We start from the raw sequence: 24,577 nt of genomic DNA, 5'->3' as shown, positions 1-24,577 counted from the left end.
GGATTAAATTATTCCATGGAGATAAAACTTATATAATCGTGGTTGGTGGTTATGGTCGATAAGGGGAAATAAAGAAGACGATAATCACAGAAAAAACAAACGAAAGACTGATGACAAAGTAATGGCACTATTTATTTAAATGGTTGTGTGAAATCTGCGATCTAGCTATGCCTTTACTTTTAATGGTTCATCGTTATCCAGATCACTTCAAACGAAACAAGAGCACTACAAGTTTTTGTTAGGACGCTTCACGACTAAAATATTGCCTCTCAGTTCCACAGCGAGAGCCGCCTCTAAAGGAACGCGATAGACATGACATAATACACAACCAGCTGACAAGTGGCGGCCAGATTGGAGTGGGTGGTTCTCTGCAGAGGGAGCAACCGGAGCCGAGCGTAATCTCGAATTTTACTCCCAGGGGGAGTGGAGCGCGGCTGATACAATGGTCAGCTCCTGCTCCATTTGTCATCTGGCCTCTGTCCTCCGGCAGACTAATAATGCTCTGAAAATTCGAAGCAATGGATTTGTGCTACCAAAGGCCAGATCTCCTCCGGGAAGCAGGCACACATGTACATGGCTATATTGCTCTTCTTATTTTCTTTTCCGAGTGAGGCGGCAACATTTTTTGCTGCGTGTCGGTGGGAGAACACAAACGTTGTAGTCAGATACTTACGTGCTCCATACATCGCACTGACATTTAATTTCATGTTGTGGAACTTGTCAGTTGAAACACAGATGCACTTATTTTTTACAAAAATCCATTTAAACGGTTCCATACTGACATATTAATGATTCTCCATTTTTTTTCTACTCGGGTATCTCTCTGTTCTATGGAAGGAATTCTCAAGAAGGAATAACTTCAATCTAAATCTGAAAACAGTAATGTTGTCTGAAACTACCTAGAAGATTAAAAGAGTGCCGCACCGCGCCTCGAATCTGGAACATTGCCTTTTGCGGACAATGCTCTTAATGACTGAGCCATCCAGGCTCTATTCCGAGCCAACGGCTCGCCCACACACAAGCTCTCTCCTTAATACCAAAATGGGCTAGTACTCCCGGAAGGTAGGTTACAGCGAATAAATGGCTTAGCTACAGCTTAAGGGCTTGTTTTAAGAATGAAAGACAATGTTGGTTGTTCGTGTGGCAGACTGGCAGGCAGTTTTAATCTGACAGTAAGTTTCGTAAAGGTGCACACACTGCTACAAGACGGACGTTCCATCCTGTCTAGTGCTGTCTGTCAGAAATTTGGTTTTCCTTAGATAGTTTGTCCAAGGATGTAGTAGCTTCCGCAAAGTTAGATTCACTATAGAGCAGTGCAGATCATTTTCTTTCTAATGTTGTATTTGTGAACACTGAATGAATTAATGGCAACATATCACATCCATGTATAAATCTAGTGTGAGGCTGAAATTACACTACTGGCCATTAAAATTGCTACACCAAGAAGAAATGCAGATGATAAACGGGTATTCATCGGACAAATATATTATACTAGAACTGACATGTGATTACATTTTCACGCAATTTGCGTGAATAGATCCTCAGAAATCAGTAGCCAGAACAACCACCTCTGGCCGTAATAACGGCCTTGATATGCCTGGGCATTGAGTCAAACAGAGCTTGGATGGCGTGTACACGTACAGCTGCCCATGCAGCTTCAACGCGATACCACAGTTCATCAAAGTAGTGACTAGCGTATTGTGACGAGCCAGTTTCTCGGCCACCATTGACCAGATGTTTTCAGTTGGTGAGAGATCTGGAGAATGTGCTGGCCAGGGCAGCAGTCGAACATTTTCTGTATCCAGAAAGGCCCGTACAGGCCCTGCAACATGCGGTCGTGCATTATACTGCCGAAATGTAGGGTTTCACAGGGATAGAATGAAGGGTAGAGCCACGGGTCGTAACACATCTGAAATGTAACGTCCACTGTACAAAGTGCCGTCAATGCGAACAAGAGGTGACAGGGACGTGTAACCAATGGCACCCCATACCATCACACCGGGTGATACGCTAGTATGGCGATGACGAATACACGCTTCCAATGTGCGTTCACCGCGATGTCGCCAAACACGGATGCGACCATCATGATGCTGTAAACCGAACATGGATTCCTCCGAAAAAATGACGTTTTGCCATTCGTGCACCCAGGTTCGTCGTTGAGTACACCATCGCAGGCGCTCCTGTCTGTGATGCAGCGTCAAGGGTAACCGCAGCCGTGGTCTCTGGGCTGATAGTCCATGCTGCTGCAAACGTTGTCGAACTGTTCGTGCAGATGGTTGTTGTCTTTCAAACGTCCCCATCTGTTGACTCAGGGATCGAAACGTGGCTGCACGATCCGTTACAGCCGTGCTGATAAGATGCCTGTCATCTCGACTGCTAGTGATATAAGGCCGTTGGGGTCCAGCACGGCGTTCCGTATTACCCTCCTGAACCCACCGATTCCATATTCTCCTAACAGTCACTGGATCTCGACCAACGCGAGCAGCAATGTCGCGATACGATACACCGCAATCGCGATAGGCTTCAATCCGACCATTATCAAAGTCGGAAACGTGATGGTACGCATTTCTCCTCCTTACACGAGGCATCACAATAACGTTTCACCAGGCAACGCCGGTCAACTGCTGTTTGTGTACGAGAAATCGGTTGGAAACTTTCCTCATGTCAGCACGTTGTAGGTGTTGCACCGGCTCCAACCTTGTGTGAATGCTCTGAAAGGCTAATCATTTGCATATCACAGCATCTTCTTCTTGTCGGTTAAATTTCGCGTCTGTAGCACGTCATCTTCGTGGTGTAGCAATTTTAATGGCCAGTAGTGTAATATTGCCATCTTGTTAAAAAGAGGCTTACAAGATTTCTCTTGTGAGTTCCAGTAAAACCCAAACGAATGGGTGATTGTTAAAAGGTAACTTTTTAATAGTTTTGTTAAAATATTTTTTCTTGTATGTTATTAAATAGTGCTTTGGTAAAATTACATATTAAAATATGTACACAGAGCTACAATTCGGTACACACCTAATAGGAAACCAGAAAAAATTATTTTGTCTTGTCGACTTAGTTACTTCTAACACTCAATAAAATTTAAAGTATCATTTTTCTTCAAAAAACGCAGATTTTTATTAAATAATGAGTAATATCATTCTTCTTCTTCTGCTCTGCTTATCCATTAATGGATGTTGTCGACCACATGTTGCATCTTTCTTCTGTGAACAGCAGTATGTAGTAGCTGGTCTATACTTCGTAGTCCTGTCCACTGCTTTATATTGTCCTACCAGGATGTTCTTCTTCACCCTTGTCTTCTTTTTCCTTCAATCTTCCCTTCTATTATTAACTGCAGAAGCATATATTTGGTGTTCCGTACTATATGTCACAGGTATGCAGTTTCTCTTCTTTTCAGCACTGTCAACATTTCTCGCTGCTTGTTCATTCTTTCCAGTACTTCGGGGTTGGCTATTCTTGCAGTCCACGGTATTTTAAGCATTCTGCGATACATCCACATCTCAAAGGCCTCTTCGTTGTTGTCATATTTTGTGTCCTTCCTACAGAGCCATATAGAAGCACGAACCAGATATAGCATTTTACAAATCGGACTCTAAGGTTTAGGTCTACGTCTGTGATTGTGAGAATATTCTTAAAGGCGTTTCGGGCGTTCTCTATGCGACATTTTATTTCCAAGTCTGTTCGCCAGTCTTCACAAAGCCAGTTCTTGAGGTATTTAAACTTTTTGACTCTTTGTATTACAGGACCTTGAAATCGTAGATTTGCATCTTTGAATGAGTCGAACTCATTACCTCACACTAAAAATACAAATCTTTAGTAGTTAATGAATACTATTAATTACAAAGACTTCTTTTTCTGAACCTTGTTAATTATCATTGTGAGAAACAGATACTACTGGGCACCGTAAAAGTTGATGGTTTCTACAATATACGGCATAATTGTCTTTCAGTCTTCAATTTTGCTATTTTTGATAGGTATTTTTCCTTGTGGATAAGCTTCTTGACTAGATAAAGATACTTGATTAGTGTTCTTGAGGATAAAGGTGTTCAGGCTTCGAAAATCACCTGATCTTATGTACACACTTGTTCCTACACTGCTCATGAGAGTATTCAAAATAATGATATTTGGAAAAACATACTGCTCTCTTACTTTTCTTGGAAGATATATGGTTTCAAGAGAAATTGTCAACTTCTTCTAATAAGTAGGCCACCAAGTAGAACACTTACTGACCATGTCGGTCTCGACAGGCGTAATTGTCCTTGCATGTTTTTTTCTCAGCATTGGCTATAAGCTCGCAAACACAGTCACATATCTTATTCGGCGTTTTATTACCCTGAATGTTCGGTCACATGGTTTGTATGAATGACCACGTAAAGGAAAAAAAAGCTGTTTAGTCGTTTTAAACCTGCACATAATGGTTAGGGCAAGACAGGCTCTTGACAAGGTATAAATTTTATTTAGCATGGGACAATTATCCAGAAACAGCTGTAACTCGGTAGCTGTATCGGGTAAATGGTTTTCAATGTAGTCCAACAGGAAGGAAGCAACTTTATCGGGCCCTTTGTGGACCTGGCCATCAAGGCGAATGTATTAATGGGCTAATTCTGTTTTGTTGTAGAAAATAGAAAAAACTTTCATTGTGAGTTTCCTCAAGTAGTAAATTTCATGAACAGGTATCTTCGATAAACTTGCATTTTGCATATAGTCAAATATAAGGCCTGAATTTTTTTTCATTTTCTTTACACGTTTTTGTTGTTTCATTAAGAGCAGATGTGAACTGTTTAGCTCGACTCATCTGCGCCATTAATTCTGCAGTCACAACTTGTTTCTCAGTATCCTGTAAATGAGGGCTACATTTTGGCAACTTTTTTTCTTCACAAAAGCAACAGTTGTCAATCTGTGGTTTTCGAGCTTTAGCTTAAAATTTTCTTTGAAATATGTATTGAGAAACTCATACTTGATATTTGTACCAGGATATTTTACGTTATACAAATCATATATTTCTTTAACGGACAGTTCAGATGATAAATAACTGAAGTTTGTACCAGATACATAGTGCGTTTTGCACACGGGAAAAGAGCTTATATGTTCATGTATCTTCAAAAGTTCGCATGGGCCAAATTTTCCCATACACAAGAACGTCTGCCACGTTTGTCACGTGTAATTTTACTTCCAGAAGTAACTGTCTAATACGTTTAATTAGCTTCTCAGTCATATCACACAGCTTTAAACAAAAACTCCCGGCACGACGAATTACATGGTATTTAAATGAGTTTCTCCTGAAAGATGCATCATCATTCCTAGCATCTCTGTCATCCGTTTTAAATGCAAATCTTGTTGATCTTTAGATTGCACATCAGCATATAAAGAGTTTTATACCAAGGCTTTATCTATGTCAGCAAATTTCGTAAAGATTAATAAGATTGAAATGAATAACGATTATTTTAGTTCCCAGCGGTAATGTTATGTGTAAACAAACAGTCTCGTAGTTCCAGGCATTTACCATTAGGGACAAATCTACTGTCTACGTACTGAACTATTCATTGTGGTAAGCTACATATCTATATCTATATCAGACAGTTTCCGAAACATACAACAGTACGTTTTACAATAATTAGCTCCTTACCTGCAAGTTGAAAGGGTTGATCTACTCTGGTGCTCTTTTCCCCGCGTCCATTGCGTTCTTTGACTTATAATTTCAACTTTATAATGACATACCTCTTGTAAGGTTTTGGGCGTTCCTTCCTCTTTCGTGTTTTTGATAGACTGTGATGTAATTCGCTACTTTCACTCATTTTTACCATAAGTTCATAACACTATAATAAAAACTTTCACTTTTTGCCACTCATTACCATACACACAGCACAACCAACAAAAGAAGCAAAAGAACAAGTTGCAGAACACAATTTGCACTGTTACCAACAACTGAGTATTAAAAGCGACAGGAGTCAATGAATTCGATACCTTTTCTCACTCACTTCAGAAAAGACACTGTCTGTAACAAGCAGAAAGACTGCTTGACTCAGCCACGTTTTGTCACTCAAACGTGTCCCCTACAGAAAGCGAAAATGTAATTATCTCGAAAAGCCAAAAATTTGACTGAGGTACCTATTAACAAACAACCATTCAGACGTATTGTTATGAACCTGCGGGTTGACGAGTGAGAATTACTGACACGTATAATTTCTGATAATCTATATTTATTTTTTTACCGCTGTTGTGTCAATTTTTCCTTCAGAATTTACTTCAGACATTTTACTTTCATGCCGAAGCACGACCGTTCACTTTTTCTTCGTTATTCCCAGTGAACGACTACGCCGCAGAAAAAAAGACACGCAACAGACGGCTACTTTGGATCACGGAAGCTGTTTCGTGTCGTGGAGTCCAGCTGCCGCGGGAAGACCATTTGCCCTGCGTGCGACTGAGTGCGGCCTTATCGCGCAGCAGAAGGCGGCAGGAGCGGTTAGTAGAGTGAGCGGTACCTGCAACTATCTGGGTCCGGCACAATTTCCGCAGAGGAAATGAGAGACAGACAACAGCTGCCCGTATCTCCCGCGCCGCATTAGCAGCGGCCGAAACCTACTGCCCGGCCTCGTAGCGCAGTGCGCACTTGTTTAATACCGGCCCACAACCGCTGCCTTGCCGACGATAATCGTGAAGCTGTTTCGTGAAATCAGGTTTGCTCTCTAGTTACGAGCACAGTTAACAGTAATTCTGGTAAATTCTTGCATCTAAGAAATCCCGTTGAATATAATACGACTTAAATCTGAACAAACTATCCAGAAAGTAAATTAACTTCGGCAACATTGTGTGTATTTACGACTGGTAATGTCGATGTAAAAGCAGTACGAAGTCGACAGACGCAAGAGTTCTGTTTGAGGACTGGACGATGTCGTACAGCACCGAAGATTAACTATAATGTACACTACTGGCCATTAAAATTGCTACACCACGAAGATGACGTGCTACGGACGCAAAATTTAACCGACAGGAAGAAGATGCTGTGATCTGCAAATGATTAGCTTTTCAGAGCATTCACACAAGGTTGGCGCCGGTGGCAACACCTACAACGCGCTGACATGAGGAAAATTTCCAACCTATTTCTCATACACAAACAGCAGTTGACCGGCGTTACCCGGTGAAACGTTGTTGTGATGCCTCGTGTAACGAGGAGAAATGCGTACCATCACGTTTCCGACTTTGATAAAGGTCGGATTGTAGCCTATCGCGATTGCGGTTTATCGTATTGCGACATTGCTGCTCGTGTTGGTCGAGATCCAATGACTGTTAGCAGAAAATGGAATCGGTGGGTTCAGGAGGGTAATACGGAACGCCGTGCTGGATCCCAACGGCCTCTTATGACTAGATGACAGGCATCTTATTCGCATGGTTGTAACGGATCATGCAGCCACGTCTAGACCCCTGAGTCAACAGATGGGGACGTTTGCAAGACATCCATCAGAACGAACAGTTGGCCGGCCGCGGTGGTCTCGCAGTTCTAGGCGCTCAGTGCGGAACCGCGCGACTGCTACGTTCGCAGGTTCGAATTCTGCCTCGGGCATGGATGTGTGTGATGTCCTTAGGTTAGTTAGATTTAAGTAGTTCTTAGTTCTAGGGGACTGATGACCGCAGCTGTTAAGTCCCTAGTACTCAGAGCCATTAGAACCATTTTTTTTGAACGAACAGTTCGACGACGTTTGCAGTAGCATGGACTATCAGCTCGGAGACCATGGCTGCGGTTACCCTTGACGCTACATCACAGACAGGAGCGCTTGCGATGGTGTACTCAACGACGAACATGGGTTCACGAATGGCAAAATGTCATTTTTTCGGATGAATCCAGGTTCTGTTTACAGCATCATGATGGTCGTATCCGTGTTTGGCGACATCACGGTGGACGCACGTTGGAAGCGTGTATTCGTCATCGCCATACTGGCGTATCATCCGGCGTGATAGTATGGGGTGCCATTGATTACACGTCTCGGTCACCTCTTGCTCGCACTGACGGAACTTTGAATAGTGGACGTTACATTTCAGGTGTGTTACGACCCGTGGTTCTACCCTTCATTCGATCCCCGCGTAACCCTACATTTCAGCAGGATAATGCACGACCGCATGTTGCAGGTCCTGTACGGGCCTTTCTCGATACAGAAATGTTCGACTGTTGCCCTGGCCAGCACATTCTCCAGATATCTCAGCAACTGAAAACGTGTGGTCAATGGTGGCCGAGCAACTGGCTCGTCACAATAGGCCAGTCACTACTCTTGATGAACTGTGGTATCGTGTTGAAGGTGCATGGGCAGCTGTACGTGTACACGCCATCCAAGCTCTGTTTGACTCAATGCCCAGGCGTATCAAGGCCGTTATTACGGCCAGAGGTGGCTGTTCTGGGTACTGATTTCTCAGAATCTATGCACCCAAATTGCATGAAAATGTAATGACATGTTCTAGTATAATATACCGGGTGATCAAAAAGTCAGTATAAATTTGAAAACTGAATAAATCACGGAATAATGTAGATAGAGAGGTACAAATTGACACACGTGCTTGGAGTGACATGGGGTTTTATTAGAACCAAAAAAATACTGAAGTTCAAAAACTGTCCGACAGATGGCGCTTCATCTGATCAGAATGGCAATAACTCGCATAAGAAAGTAAGACAAAGCGAAGATGATGTTCCTTACAGGAAATGCTCAATATGTCCACTATCATTTCTCAACAATAGCTGTAGTCGAGGAATAATGTTGTGAACAGCACTGTAAAGCATGTCCGGAGTTATGGTGAGGCATTGGCCTCGGGTGTTGTCTTTTAGCATCCCTAGAGATGTCGGTCGATCACGATACACTTGCGACTTCAGGTAACCCCGAAGCCAATAATCGCACGGACTGAGGTCTGGGGACCTGCGAAAGTTGAGGCTGAGCACACGATCACCACCAAACGAAGCGCTTATGTCGGTCATTTTGTGAACTTTGTTTTTCTTTGGTTCTAATAAAACCCCATGCCATTCCAAGCATGTGTGTCAATTTGTACCTCTCTGTCTACATTGTTCCGTGGTTTATTAAGTTTTCAAATTTATACTGACTTTTTGATCACCCGGTATTTGTCCAATGAATACCCATTTATTATCTGCATTTCTTCTTGGTGTAGCAGTTTTAATGGACAGTATTGTGTATGTTGAACATTTTACAGTAATGGGTATGTAGTATTTACCTTTTTAATTTCTCTAGTCTGGCAGACATATAGAGCGTGTAATGGGTGTAAATGCAGATATACTGTACTGAACAATATTACATCAGTATCAACTTTATTTTCAGACTAATAATTATTCCTATTGGTAGTAGTATATTTTTAGGTTGGTTAGTACTTCCAAGTACATGTGGCAAGAACCAGCCATTGATGCTTACTTTCCGTTGGTCATAGATTAGGTGTTGAAGTGTGGACACAGACAAAACGATTAGCCCTATACTGAGTGGCGTAGTCCAGTTAGTGGTGCAGTTAGTTTTGTGCAGAAAACATCAGGTTGTAAAATTTGTGAAGTGTTTGTGGGAAGACTGTTCGACGCAGAGAAAAAATAAGCAACACTTTGATGTGTGTGCATAAGAAGGTACCACACACAAAGATATCTGCACTTGCACCCATTGCCGGCCGGGGTGGCCGAGAGGTTCTAGGCGCTACAGTCTGGAACCGCGCGACCGCTACTGTGGCAGGTTCGAATCCTGCATCGGACATAGATGTGTGTGATGTCCTTAGGTCAGTTAGGTTCAAGTAGTTCTAAGTTATGTGGGACTGATGACCTCAGAAGTTAAGTCCCATAGTGCTCAGAGCCATTTGAACCACCTGAACACCCATTACGCCCTGTATACATACAGGGTGTATGAAACTACGTGTCAGTAACTTTAATGATTTATTCTTGGCATCAGAAAATTACAAACAGTTCGTATGAACATGGGTCAAAAAAGGCACTTTAAGTGACGGATCAAAGGAATTCCCTGCAGTGACCCCTGGTTGCGTAATTTCCTCAAATGTGCATTTTCGCTCACTGTCTTGTTTACAACTGGTCATTGAATTTTTATGTTTCGTCTTGTTGTTGTTTGTTATTTTCGCGAATAACTTCCATCATAACGCATCGCAACGATGTATCCAGTGTCTAAAATTACGGTTATCCACTACATGTTTGGACTTGCAGATGGAAACGGGGCACAGCATGTCACCTATATGCCGAACGTTACCCCTGTAGGCAGTTACCTTACGCAAAAACGTTTCTACAACCTCGCCATCGTTTGATAGAGACACGCTCAACTGACAGAAAGATGCAGATGGTGCGAGACCACTTGATGTATATTCTACATGCGCCAGAGCTTAAAGAACGGGTTCTTAGTACTGTAGATTAAACTCCATCAACTATTAAGAGAACTGCGAGAAGGAAAGACGTCAATCAGACGACGAAACAAAGGAATTAAGATTAGCGTTTAACGTCCCATCGACAGAGCAGTCATTAGAGGTTGAGCACAAGCTTATATTACGAAAGGATGGAGAAGGATTTCGGCTGTGTCCTTTTTTGAAGAAAACTATCCCACCACTTGCCTGGAGCGATTAAGGAAATAAAGGAAATCCTATCTCCGGATGGCAAGAGGGGGGATTCGACCGCCGTGCTCCCAAATGCGAGTCCAGTGTGTTAACCAGTGCGCCACCTCCTTTGGTATCACCTGACGATATGGACCATTCTGCATGCACATCTTTTGTACCCGTCTCACTTTTAACGGCTGCTGGTGTTAAATGAGACGGACTTCGAGCCTAGAATAACCTTCTGTGAACGCAAGTTAGAGTTGTGTGCTGCGTTTCTGCAGTTATTAGCACGTTCCTTATTCAGTGATGAGGGTCGCTTTTCACGTGATGAGATCTTCAGTTATCCTAACCATCATGTCTGGTATTATGAAAACCCTCATGAAGATCGACAAGATAAACATCAACAGAGTTTCAGCGTCAACATGTGAGGTGAAATCATTCACGATCATGTAACTGGCCTCAACATGTTTCCCCAGCTTCTTACTGGACAAACATATCTATTGTTTCCAGACATGAATTGCTTCATTTTCTTGGCGATCTATCTCTAGACGTCATCCAACGAATGTGGTTTACGCACGACTGTGCTCCACCTCAATTTACACGGGTAGTTTGCTAGTATCTGCATAATTAATTTTCGAACAGACGGATTGCTTGAGGGGGACCCATTGCATGGCCTGACCCATCGCCAGATTTGTATCCAATGGTATCTCTCTTTGAGAACATGTAAAATTCTTGGTGTATTCAACTCCTGCACGCATTGTCGATGTTCTGAGGGAGCATATCCAAACTAGATTGCACCAAGTATGGAATACACCTGGAATTTTCCATAATCTACGGCAAAGTATAGAACGCGAGCTCAGATACATACGAAATGCAAGACCTGCAAAGTATGGACTGGCTGTTGACCCTGAACGTAAACTAACGTTACCTATTATCCGTAATAAGGGGATAAGTCTCATTAGTTTTCTACTACAATATTCACAATAAATTAATGGAAACATTAGCACCATAATATTTCGAGGGATGTCCGGTCGGAGCGACCACAGGTGAAAAGAATAGATGGAATTAATTGGAAGAGAAGCAGGTGCAAGGCTGAAATTCATTGGCAGGTTCCTAAGGAAATTTATCCACGAAATAAGTAACTTACAAAACACTCATTCGAATATTGGTGAGTATTGTCAACCAGTCTACGACGTTTATGAGGTTGTTTTAATAGTAGAGCTAGAGATGATCCGACGAAGAGCTGCGTGTACCGCCATGGGTTCGTTCAGTAAGCGCGAAGGCGTTACGGAGGCTCAGCACTCTCTAGAGTCAGGTGCTGCAAGAGAAACGTCTTTCATCAAACAGAGGGTGTCTGTAAAAATTCAGACAGCGTACTTGTAATAGGGCAGGTACTGTTTAAAAGTTACGTTGGCTAACAAAGTCGTGGGGCAGCCACAAAACATGGTAGGGTGTCAGTGTAATAGTATATGCCACCGGTATGCATTGAATGGTTAGAGTTGCAAAGGGGCCTCATTGTCGGTCTCCTTTTGGACGGCTGGTCGAATCGTACAATATCCATATCTGTAAGGTAGTCGGATGTGACAGTGACTTGATGGATTGCATGGTAATGTGTGGTCAGCGATGCGCGTCGACAAGATTCCGGTCGACGACGTCTGATGAGCACAGAGGATCAATGTGACACCAAGCATATTGTAACCCATTCACTTAAGCGCATTATATCCAATAGCTCCGTACGACATTCTACGTCATCCTCCACTATTGGTCGGAGACTAGAAGCAGCCCGACTAGGTAATTAGCACCTCATGAGTAGATTGCCGTTCATACCGTAACATAAACAGTTGCTATTGGAGTGGTGCCGTGACTGGAAGCGTGGACTGCTAATGAATGGCGTCGCATTGTATTCAGGGATGATTCACTGTTCTGCACAATTCCGGATGACCATTGGCAATGAGTATGGCGGCGACCTGGATAGAGTTCCTTTCTTTCAATGTTTTGGAGTGGCACAACGGTGTTGATCCTGGCGGCACGGTGTGAAAAGCCATCGGATTTGACTTTAGGTTACGGTTGGTAGTCATTAAGGGAACTGTGACTGCACAACGGTACATCACATATATGCTATGTTCTCATGCGTTACCTCTCATGCGATAATAACTGGTTACATCTTTCAACAGTACACCGCCCATCCACAAATGGCACGTATATCTATGAACTGTCTGTATGATGCTGAGGTGCTCCTGAGGCCACATAGGTCCCCAGATACACTGAATACCCCCCTCAATCTTCCCCCCACCCCCACCCCCTGCCGAGCTCACAGAACTGATGCAACACGGCGTGGTATGGACTCGACTAATGTCTCAAGTAGTGCTGGAGGGACTTGAAATCATGAATCCTGCAGCACTGTCCCTAAGTCCCTTAGAGTACGAGGGGGTTGAGATCTCTCCTGAACAGCGTGTTGCAAGGCATCCCAGATATGTTAAATAATGTTCATGTATGGGGAGTTTGGTGGCCAGCGGAAGTGTTTAAACTCAGAAGAGTGTTCCTGGGGCCACTCTGTAGCAATTCTGGACGTGTGGGGTGTCGAATTGTTCTGTTGGAATTTCCCAAGACCGTCGGAATGCACAATGGACATGAATGGATGCAGGTGCCCAGACAGGATGACTACGTACGTGTCACCTGTCAGAGTCGTATCTAAACGTATCAGGGGTCCCATATCGCTCCAACGGCACACGCCCCGCACCATTACAGAGCCTCCACCAGCTTGAACAGTCCCCTGATGACATGCAGGGCCCATGAATTCATGAGGTTGTCTCCATACCCGTACACGTCCATCCACTCGATACAATTTGAAACGAGACTCGTACGACCAGGCAACATGTTTCCAGTCATCAACAGTCCAATGTCTGTGTTGACGGGCCAAGGCGAGGCGTAAAGCTTTGTGTCGTGCAGTCATCAAGGGTTCAAGAGTGGCCCTTCGGCTCCGAAAGCCTATGTAGATGATTTTCGTTGAATGGTTCGCACACTGACAGTTGATGGCCCAGCATTGAAATCTGCAGCAGTTAGCGGAATTGTTACACTTCCGTGACGTTTAACGATTCTCGTCAGTCGTCGTTGGTCCCGTTCTTGCAGGAACTTTTTCCGGCCAGAGATGTCGGAGATTTGATGTTTTACTTGATTCGTGATATTCACGGTACACTCGTGATATAGTCGTGCGGCAAAACGCCCACTTCATCGCTACCTCTTAGATGCTGTGGCCCATCGCTCGTGCCGCGACTGTAACACCACGTTCAAACTCACTTAAATCTTTATAAATTGTTGTTGTAGCAGCAGTAACCGATTTAACAACTGCGCCAGTCACTTGTCTTAATAGGCGTTCCCGAGCGTAGGACGTATTCTGCCTGTGTGCATATCTCTGTATTTGAATATGCATGTCTATACCAGTTTCTTTGGCGCCTTAGTTTGTTTCCCTGACAGAACATGAGTGGGACCGCCTCGGATGTCAACTCTATCCCAGTGCCAGTTGGTTGGTTGGTTGGGGAAGGAGACCAGACAGCGTGGTCATCGGTCTCTCCAGTGCCAGTGTCCAGCATATTAAGGACGAGTTACAACAATTGTTGGTCCTGCTTGCCTCAGGTCCGAGGATACAATAGATTTATGACACACTTCCCAATCGAAGCAGTTCATTCATCCAGGCCATAGGGCGTCCAACGTCTCACTGATAAGTGGGCTTATACTGCCAAATTCTTTGAAATTTGACTCGATTTTGTAATCAATGCGCTACGGTCGCAGGTTCGAATCCTGCCTCGGGCATGGATGTGTGTGATGTCCTTAGGTTAGTTAGGTTTAAGTAGTTCTAAGTTCTAGGGGACTGATGACCTCAGAAGTTAAGTCCCATAGTGCTCAGAGCCATTTGAACCATTTTTTGTAATCAATGAAAAAACATCACAGTCCCTCTCAACCTTTCCATTTCGTTTATCTTCCACTTCTGGGTGCTTCACATTTTTTGTAACGCAGTGTACATAAATGATGCAGTCGATAACAGTGGTGGCACCATGAGGCTATTCACGAACGATGCTACTGTCTATACGAAAGTTGCAACGCCAAAACAATGCAGTGGAATGCAGGAAGACTACAGAGGATCAGCTATTGGTAAAGAAACTGGCAGTTGGCCCCAAACGTAAATAAGTGTAACATATTGCGTATATACAGGCGAAGAGATCCACTGTTTTAAAAGTTTATTTGACACTACAATAGTGAAGCCATAGGCACAGTACATAATTTTTTTTCTTTGAAAAGGAAGGGTTACATTACCGGTTTCAACGAACTACGTCGTCATTTTCAAATGTAAAAACATCAGTTGGCGAATATATAATGGGAATTATACCCATACATCTGAAAAAAATTGCGAGAAATTATGGTACCAGACAACTGAGGCAATGGTGGCACAACCAAGTCATTACACGTTGTACCCATGCTTGCCCAAACGTTCATTCCATGCCCTAATGTAGAATAGGTAAAAACTACACCATGGTGAAATTTTCCAAGAATTCTTGCAATGTGTCCTGCTGTGACACAACGATTGTATGGCTGATACAAGTTCACAATTCTGAGTATTAAACACATATATGTATATTTAACCATTGTCATGGCGCAAACTCCCACGAGATAAACACATATAATAACATCACCGTAAGTGTACCAGACACAGCAAGGTTCTATATGGAATGCAGCACATACTTTTACTACGGTCCGAAAAAAAATTTGAAAGCACAGTGTACTTTCATATAGGACTGACACACTACTAATTGCTAACATAACATTGCTCCATTTGCCTGGTAGACCATTCTGTCACTAGAGGACATGAATATATTATAAAAACACAAGAAACAAAACAGGTCTTATATAATGTACAATAACAGGAGCTAGATGGCGCCAGTGACAAGTCTTAACGAAACTAGTTTCTAGTTGAAATATAAACACAATCTGAACACTGGCGCACAACCCAAAACATTCCTATAAATTATTTACAGCTTTAAAATTAGCTAGCACAGCATAGTCGATAAAACATGAAAACAAAGAAACGAAATTTCGTCTCAATACAGCTTATAGCAACCAAAATATTGTTGAATACATGTTACAAAATGCCAGTCTCATGTTTCCCATTAAGATGTCATTTGTTACAGTCTTTCACACAGACAATTACAAAAACAAATTAAAATCCTATTTATCACAAGTATAAAGGGCTGGATGTGCTGTGTATTTGAATGGGGGACGGGGAAAGGAAGAATGTAATTTAATTTTTTATTTTTTTATAATATATGTACATGACCAACCGATGCATGATGGGACAGTGGACAACAGCAACATCAAAGTTACAGCAAAACTGAAACTACGTTCTAGATACTATATTCCACCTATCTTAAGTAATGATACAGACAACTTATGATAACAGGTACACAGTGTGTACAAGATATTAACTAATAGAACAGATACATAAAAAAGCAATTTATCACATTGCTATTTATATGTAGTAGTCAAATCACAGCATCTAACAAGGTAGGTTATACAATCTGCAAGATTCGTTATCTTACGTAATGGGATAAACACCACAGAAAACAGAAGTATTGAATGCAACTAAAATTACATGCTATTACACAATTGCAAAGTACATTTAGTGTCTAAACTGTGCCTTAGTGATATAAAAACAATCTGATGCTAACTTGTAGTGACTTGGTTGTGCCACCATTGCGTCAGTTGCCTGGTGTCATTATTTCTTGTCATTTTTGTCAAATGTATGGGCATAATTCCCATTATATATTCTCCAAGTGATGTTGAAAATGACGGCGTAGTTCGTTGAGACCGGTAATGTGACCCTTTCTTTTTAAAGAAAAAATTTTATATACTGTGACTATGGCTTCACTATTGTAGTGTCAAATAAACCTTTAAATTACATTTTAATCACACTCCTTATGACAATCATATCAGAATACAGATCCACTATTGTTCGATTACACTGTTGGCGACAAATCACTGGAAACAGTAACTATCCTAAAATACCTGGAGTAGCCATCCGAAGCGATCTGAAGTGACATGACCACATATGGTAAAATAAACAGTAGGAAAAGCAGCTGCCAGACTAAGACTCATTAGGGGAATCGTAATGAAATGTAGTTTATCCCGTAGGAAGTGGCTTATGAAACACACGTTCAATCAATTCTTGAGTACTGTTCATCATTCTGGCACTCTTATCAAGTAGGATTAATACAAGAGTTACAAGGATCCAAAGAAGAGCGGTGAGTCTGGTCAAGGGGGGTGTATACTCAGCACGAGAGCGTTGCGAAGATGCTTAAAGAACACCCGTAGCAGACGCTACAAGAGAGGTGTTTGCTGTTGAAATTTGGAGAGCATACGGTACAACAAAACACTCAGGAAACATATTACTTTCTCCCACGTAGTTTCGCGAAACGACCACGTCAAGAAAATCACAGAAATTAAATGACGGAAGTAGCTTTTTCCATCCGTCGTTCTTCCCGAGCATAAAGATGATTCACAGTAAACTGCACCTTTCGTCACGCGTTCGCTTGTACGAGGGCGTGTACTGAAAGTAATACTTCCGAATTTTCGATGCGAAAACTCTTAAAGCTTTTTTAACAAAGCAAATGTTGTTAACATTCTTCATGCCTACATATTTGCAGCCCTCTGTGGCTCTAGGACTTCGAATTATACCATGTAACATGGCGGTGTGTAACGTAACTATGTCGGCGAGTAGAAACAGTTGCTGTAATCGAATACAGAGTTCGAAGAAATCATCCACACTTGGAGCACCCTCTTCTTCAGAATGACAGTGTCAGACCACATACGAACGCTGCAACATCTGCAACAATCTGACGCCTTGGTTTTCCTGTCATAGATCATTCTCCGTACGGTCCTGACTTGGCCCCATCCGATTTTCATCTGATTCCAAAACTTGAAGAACTCCTGCGGGACATCACTTACATAGTGTTGAAGAGGTGCAGGCAGAGATGAGGTTGTGGTTCCGTCAACGACGTCAAATATTCTACAGTGACGGTGTCAACGAACTGGTCTCTCGTTGGGAGAGATACACTACTGCCCATTAAAATTGCTACACCAAGAAGAAATGCAGAAATGCCTGGACATTGACTCAAACAGAGCTTGGATGGCGTGTACAGGTACAGCTGCCCATGCACCTTAAACACGATACCACAGTTCATCAAGAGTAGTGACTGGCATATTGTGAGGAGCCAGTTGCTCGGCCACCTTTGACCAGACGTTTTCAATTGGTGAGAGATCTGGAGAATGTGCTGGCCAGGGCAGCAGTTGAACATTTTCTATACCCAGAAAGGCCCGTACAGGACCTGCAACGTGCGGTCGTGCATTATCCTGCTGAAATGTAGGGTTTCGCTGGGATCGAATGAAGGGTAGAGCCACGGGTCGTAACACATCTGAAATATAACGTCAATGCGAACAAGAGGTGACCGAAACGTGTAACCAATGGCACCCCATACCATCACACCGGGTGATACGCCAATATGGCGATAACGAATACACGCTTCCAATGGGGGTTCACCACGATATCGCCAAACACGGACGCGACCATCATGGTGCTGTAAACAGAACCTGGATTCACCCGAAAAAATGACGTTTTGCCATTTGTGCACCCAGGTTCGTCGTTGAGTACACGATCGCATGCACTCCTGTCTGTGATGCAGCGTCAAGGGTAACCGCAGCCATGGTCTCCGAGCTGATAGTCCACGTTGCTGCAAACGTCGTCGAACTGTTCGTGCAGATGGTTGTTGTCTTGCAAACGTCCCCATCTGTTGACTTAGGTGTTTAGACGTGGCTGCACGATCCGTTACACCCATGCGGATAAGATGCCTGTCATCTCGATTGTTAGTGATACGAGGCCGTTGGCATACAGCACGGCGTTCCGTATTACCCTACTGAACCCACCGATTCCATATTCTGCTAACAACCTCGACCAACGCGAGGAGCAATGTCGTGATACGATACACCGCAATCGCGATAGGCTACAATCCGACCTTTATCAAAGTCGGAAACGTGATGGTACGCATTTCTCCTCCTTACACGAGGCATCACAACAACGTTTCATCAGGCAACGCCGGTCAGCTGCTGTTTGTATATGAGAAATCGTTTGGAAACTTTCCTCATGTCAGCACGTTGTAGATGTCGCCACCGGCGCCAACCTTGTGTGAATGCTCTGAAAAGCCAATCATTTGCATATCACAGCGTCTTCTCCCTGTCGGTTAAATTTCGCGTCTGTAGCACGTCATCTTCGTGGTGTAGAAATTTTAATGGCCAGTAGTGTATGTTCGTCGTCAGGGTGTCTAAGCTGAGAAATAAATATGTAGTCATGAAAAATAATGATGTAGAATATTAATAGCGTTTATTTCATTGAAAAAGCTTGAAGGGTTTTCAAATAAAAAATTCTAAGAGATTACTTTTAAGCACGCCCTTATACAACGTGGTCCATTGATCGTGACCGGGCCAACTATCGCACGAAATAAGCATCGAACGAAAAACTACAAAGAACGAAACTCGCCTAGCTTGAAGGAGGAAAGCGGATGGCGCTATGGTTGGCCCGCTAGATGGCGCTGCCATAGGTCAAACGGATATCAACTGCGCTTTTTTTTAAACAAGAACCCCCATTTTTTATTACATATTCGTGTAGTCCGTAAGGAAATACGAATATTTTAGTTGGACCACCTTTTTCGCTTTGTGATGCATGGTGCTGTATCAGTCAGGAACATATGACTCACAATTTTAGACGAACAGTTGGTAACAGGTAGGTTTTTTAAATTAAAATACAGAAAGTAAGTATGTTCGAACATTTTATTTCGGTTGTTCCAATGTGATACATGTACCTTTGTGAACTTATCATTTCTAAGAACACGTGATGTTACAGCGTGATAACCTGTAAATACCACATTAATGCAATAAATGCTCAAAATGATAAATGCTCAAAATGATAAATGCTCAACCTCAATGCGTTTGGCAATACGTGTAACGACATTCCTCTCAACAGCGAGTAGTTCGCCTTCCGTAATGTTCGCACATACATTGACAATGCGCTGACGCATGTTGTCAGGCGTTGCTGGTGGATCACGATAGCAAATATCCTTCAACTTTCCCCACAGAAAGGAATCCGGGGACGTCAGATCCTGTGAACGTGAGTGCTTCGACGACCAATCCACCTGTCATGAAATACGCTATTCAGTACCTCTTCAACCGCACGCGAGCTATGTGTAATCTTGTAGTAACATAGGTAGAACATTACATAGGAAATCGGCATACATTGCACCATTTAGATTGCCATCGATAAAATGGGGGACAATTATCTTTCCTCCCATAATTCCACACCATACATTAACCCGTCAAGGTCACTGATGTTCCATTTGTCACAGCCATCGTGGAGTTTCTGTTGCCCAATAGTGCATATTATGTCGGATTATGTTACCGCTGTTGGTGCATGACGCTTTGTCGCTAAATAGAATGCGTGCAAAAAATCTGTCATCGTCCTGTAATTTCTCTTGTGCCCAGTAGCAGAAATGTACACGATGTTCAAAGTCATTGCCATGCAATTCCTGGTGCATAGAAATATGGTACGGGTGCACTCGATGTTGATGTAGCATTCTCAACACCGACGTTTTTGAGATTCCCGATTCTCGCGCAATTTATCTGCTAGTGATGTGCGGATTAGCCGCGACAGCAGCTAAAACACCTACTTGGGCATCATCATTTGTTGCAGGTCATGGTAGACGTTTCACATGTGGGTGAACGCTTCCTGTTTCCTTAAATAACGTAACTATCCGGCTAACGATCCGGACTCTTGGATGATGTCGTCCAGGATACCGAGCAGCATACATAGCACATGCCCGTTGGGCATTTTGATCACAATAGTCATACATCAACACGATATCGACCTTTTCTGCAATTGGTAAACGGTCCATTTTAACACGGGTAATGTGTCATGAAGCCAATACCGTCCGCACTGGCGGAGTGTTACGTGATATCACGTACTTATACGTTTGTGACTATTACAGCGTCATCTATCACCAAGCGAATAATGGACCACCCTGCATATAGTCAGCCCGAAAGCGACAGTGCGATGCTCACCCAGCTCCAGTGAAAGACACTACAAGAGAAATGTTACGAGGCAGCAGGAGGGGCTTGCTTTGAAACTCTTCGGAAGGCATCAGCAACATACTACTGCTTACCACACACGTCTTCTGAAACGGCCGTGAGGGCAAAATCAGAGAAACCTGACCTTATATAGATTCTTAATGACTGATGTTCCTTTGGCACTCATCATTCGTGTATGAAACAGGAGGAATGTGAATTATGATGGTACAGGATTTGCCCATCAGCACTCCACCGTAAAGTGGCTTTGGAGTATAACTGTATACGTGAAATAAATGTTAGTATAATATTACAGGTGAAATGATTTTATGACTTTACTGTTAATTTGTACTACCTTGGCTTCAGTGCGTTGATTATACACTGCCTTACTATTATTAGCTGGAAATCTCAAAATTGGGGATGTTCTCTTATTTTATTTTGTTGCTAGGTCTCCTTTCAGGCTTTCTCCTTTTAGTTCGTATATTTGTTATCACAGACAACCTACACTAAAGGCAACTAACAAAATGAAATATTGCTAGCAAAATCGACGACGTTCATCTGTCTCGTTTTAGCACGTAACCTTTTAACTTTCCCCCAGTTTAAGCTTGCGAAAAATATTCGATGGACTGTTTAGAATAGCTTAGCTGATAGTGGCATTCCTTGTCTGACACATCTTTCAGTTCTGATTTTAACAAATTAGATCTAGTGGAAACTGTACCATGGATGTATTTTCATCAATATATTTGCGCATGTTTAACCAATACCTTTTTTCTTGAGGTCTGTTACTGAAGATTTCATTGAAACAAAGTAAAACGCTCACTCAAAGTCTTTGAATCCGCGCAAGATAGTAATTCATAATTATTTCTCCAGTCTATAATTAAATAACTACCTGAAAATAGTTCATTGTGCTAAATCCTCTTCTAAAGCCAACTTGTTCTTTCTCTTGAGTGAAATCGATTGTTTTCCTATGCGATTATCAAAAATGGCAGTGAATATCCCGTACAATACGGAAAGAAGTCTGGATGGTCTAAAGATTTATCATGTCTTATCTGTTTCATTTCTTGTGAAGTATACAAGTACCGGTATAGTGTTCCTGAAATGTAGGGCACTCATCTTCTTTCACGTGAATAGTTTTGAAGATGCGTATATTATTATTCTCCCGACTGTAATCGCTTCTATTACAACACGATCTTCTCTAGGAGCTTTCCCTATCTTCACAACTCTATTGTCTTTATGCACCTTACCAGGCGTTACTCTGGGAATGCCATTACTTTGATTACTGATTATCTGTACTTCTGATTCATCCCCTGAACAATAGAAGCAAATATGGAAATCGATTTCTCATCTATGTTTTTCTCTGTTGTTACGTGAAATGTAATTCTCTAAATAAGCTTCTGTTTCTTATTCTCTTTATGCTCTAGTTGTTTTCAAGTGCTTCTTTTACCAAATTTCCGTTGTACGTTCTCACATCCCCTCCAAAAAATTTCCGGGAATTTTTCCATAGTTTGGCACATCCTCAAATATTCCTTCGATCCTTTGCTGGATACGGCTTCTCTTCAATTGTTACTTTCTTCTTCTTTAGGTTTCCCTTTGATTTTGGTTTCCTTGAGTACTTTCATTCCACAATAGCTGCTTCCGCCTATGTTTTTATGATGCTGACTTTGTTCTTATTTAAACTGGAGTATACCTTCCTATCCTTAAGTAAATTTTCATAATCTGCATCACTGACTTCCGTCCCGTTCAGTCAGTGTAGTGTTTAAGAGTGCGTTACATGAAACTTATGAAACCATTGTCAGGCGGGATCTTCTCACCACATACCGAATTCACAACAACAGAGAAAGATCATAAGGTCGCGTTAAAGAATGAACAAAGGACTGAATTATTGTGTACACCACTTCAGGGTTTCATATCTGACATGGAAATTGGTGAATAGGATAGCAGAGTCTCAGAAGGTAATGCCTAACTATACGCTAGTTTTCCTGTCGGTTATACAGACCGAGAGAATAGAAGCTTTCGAAATATGGTGCTACAGAAGAATGCTGAAGATAAGGTTGGTAGATCACGTAACTAATGAGGAGGTATTGAATAGGATTGGGGAGAAGAGAAGTTTATGGCACAACTTTACTAGAAGAAGGGATCGGTTGGTAGGACATGTTTTGAGACATCAAGGGATCACAAATTTAGCATTGGAGGGCAGCGTGGAGGGTAAAAATCGTAGAGGGAGACCAAGAGATGAATACACTAAGCAGATTCAGAAGGATGTAGGTTGCAGTAGGTACTGGGAGATGAAGATGCTTGCACAGGATAGAGTAGCATGGAGAGCTGCATCAAACCAGTCTCAGGACTGAAGACAACAACAACAACATACAGACCGAGTGTGGTCTGTACTGTTGGACAGTCTTTCACTCGCCATGCACTCAAATCTTTATGGAGTATTTGGCTGCAAGCATTCTACTCCACGTAGGCAAGACGTCTCGTTATGACGTCACAACGTAATTTTCTCTCTGTGTTAATTACTACAACTCAAACATGCGATGATACTTTTATACATTGTCTTCTGGAAGAAATATACTCTGTTTCGGTCGAATTCGCAATTGCCATTAATATTATAACTCTTCGCATTCAAGTGAAAGAGTTTTTGTCGGTGGCGCTTGAGAATAGCAATCTTTGTTTTATTCTAACAACGCAAAGTTGACAGCACTGTCTTGTCATTTAAAGCTGATTGCACGGGTGCCAAGCGCTCCACTACTGCCTCGCTTGTTACAACTATGGCTATCGTCGATTGTTGGACTACTGGTATAGTTTAATGACACTCAACAAAAATCTTCATATCGCCAACAAATGCACTTTTTGTCGGATTGCTAACTATAATGAGACCTCTGCAAGTGTAGTTACCGAGATTCTGTCGATGTACATCGGCCGACCGATGACGGTGTTCGTACGCTGAAGGTAATATATGTGCATATTGATGTGAGATTAACGGAAGTACCGATGGGCAGTGGCGTTTCTTAGCCGTCAGTTAAAACATTCTTCTGAAGAGAATTGAAGAAAATGTGGAGGATTTGCTGAGTGAAGATCAGTTTGGATTCAGGCTGGGATTAGGAACAAGGGAAGCGATTCTGGCACTTAGGCTTATATTTCCTTTGTAGACCTGGAAAAGGCATTTTATAGCGTTATCTGGCAGGAGATGTTCAGAGTGCTGAAGAAAGTAGGTGTAAAATACGAAGACATGAGGGTGACGCACAGCTTCTATAAGAACGAAGCGGCTATGATTAGGAATTTTCATCAGGAGCAAGAAGTTAAAATTAGAAAAAGCGTGAGACAACGATGGGATCTTTCTACTCTTACATTCAGTGCTTACATCCAGGATGCTATCAACATCGAGAAATTATTGGGCAAAAGACAGACATGCTGCGTTACGCATATGATACTGCTGTCGCCAAGAAAGATCTTGAGAAGGTCCTCAGCACAATGGAAAGGATTTTCTGTAATCAGTATTGTATGAGAATAAACAAGGGAAAGATTAAAGTAATGGTACGTAGTGCTGAAGAAGAATGTGAATCTTTGAGAAAAAGAACTGGAAGAGCTAGGAACGATAGATGAAGTTACATATTTGGGAAGCGGGATTACAAGGGATGGAGAAGCCGAGAAGAAATTGTGAGCAAAATGTAACAGGCCAAATTGCATTTAATTTAAGAAAGAACTTACTCACCAGCAAGAACATCAGATTGAAGTAAGAACACGAATTATGAAGGCATTTGTTTGAAGTGTTACCATATACGGTTGTGAAACTTGGACAATAGAAAAGCAAGTGCGACGACCGTTAGAAGCCTGGGAGATTTAGTGCCACAGA

This window comes from Schistocerca serialis, chromosome 3 (assembly GCF_023864345.2).
Source record: "Schistocerca serialis cubense isolate TAMUIC-IGC-003099 chromosome 3, iqSchSeri2.2, whole genome shotgun sequence".
Taxonomy (NCBI): Eukaryota; Metazoa; Arthropoda; class Insecta; order Orthoptera; family Acrididae; genus Schistocerca; species Schistocerca serialis.
The sequence above is the reverse complement of the archived record's forward strand: the minus strand, read 5'-3'. Positions refer to the sequence as shown.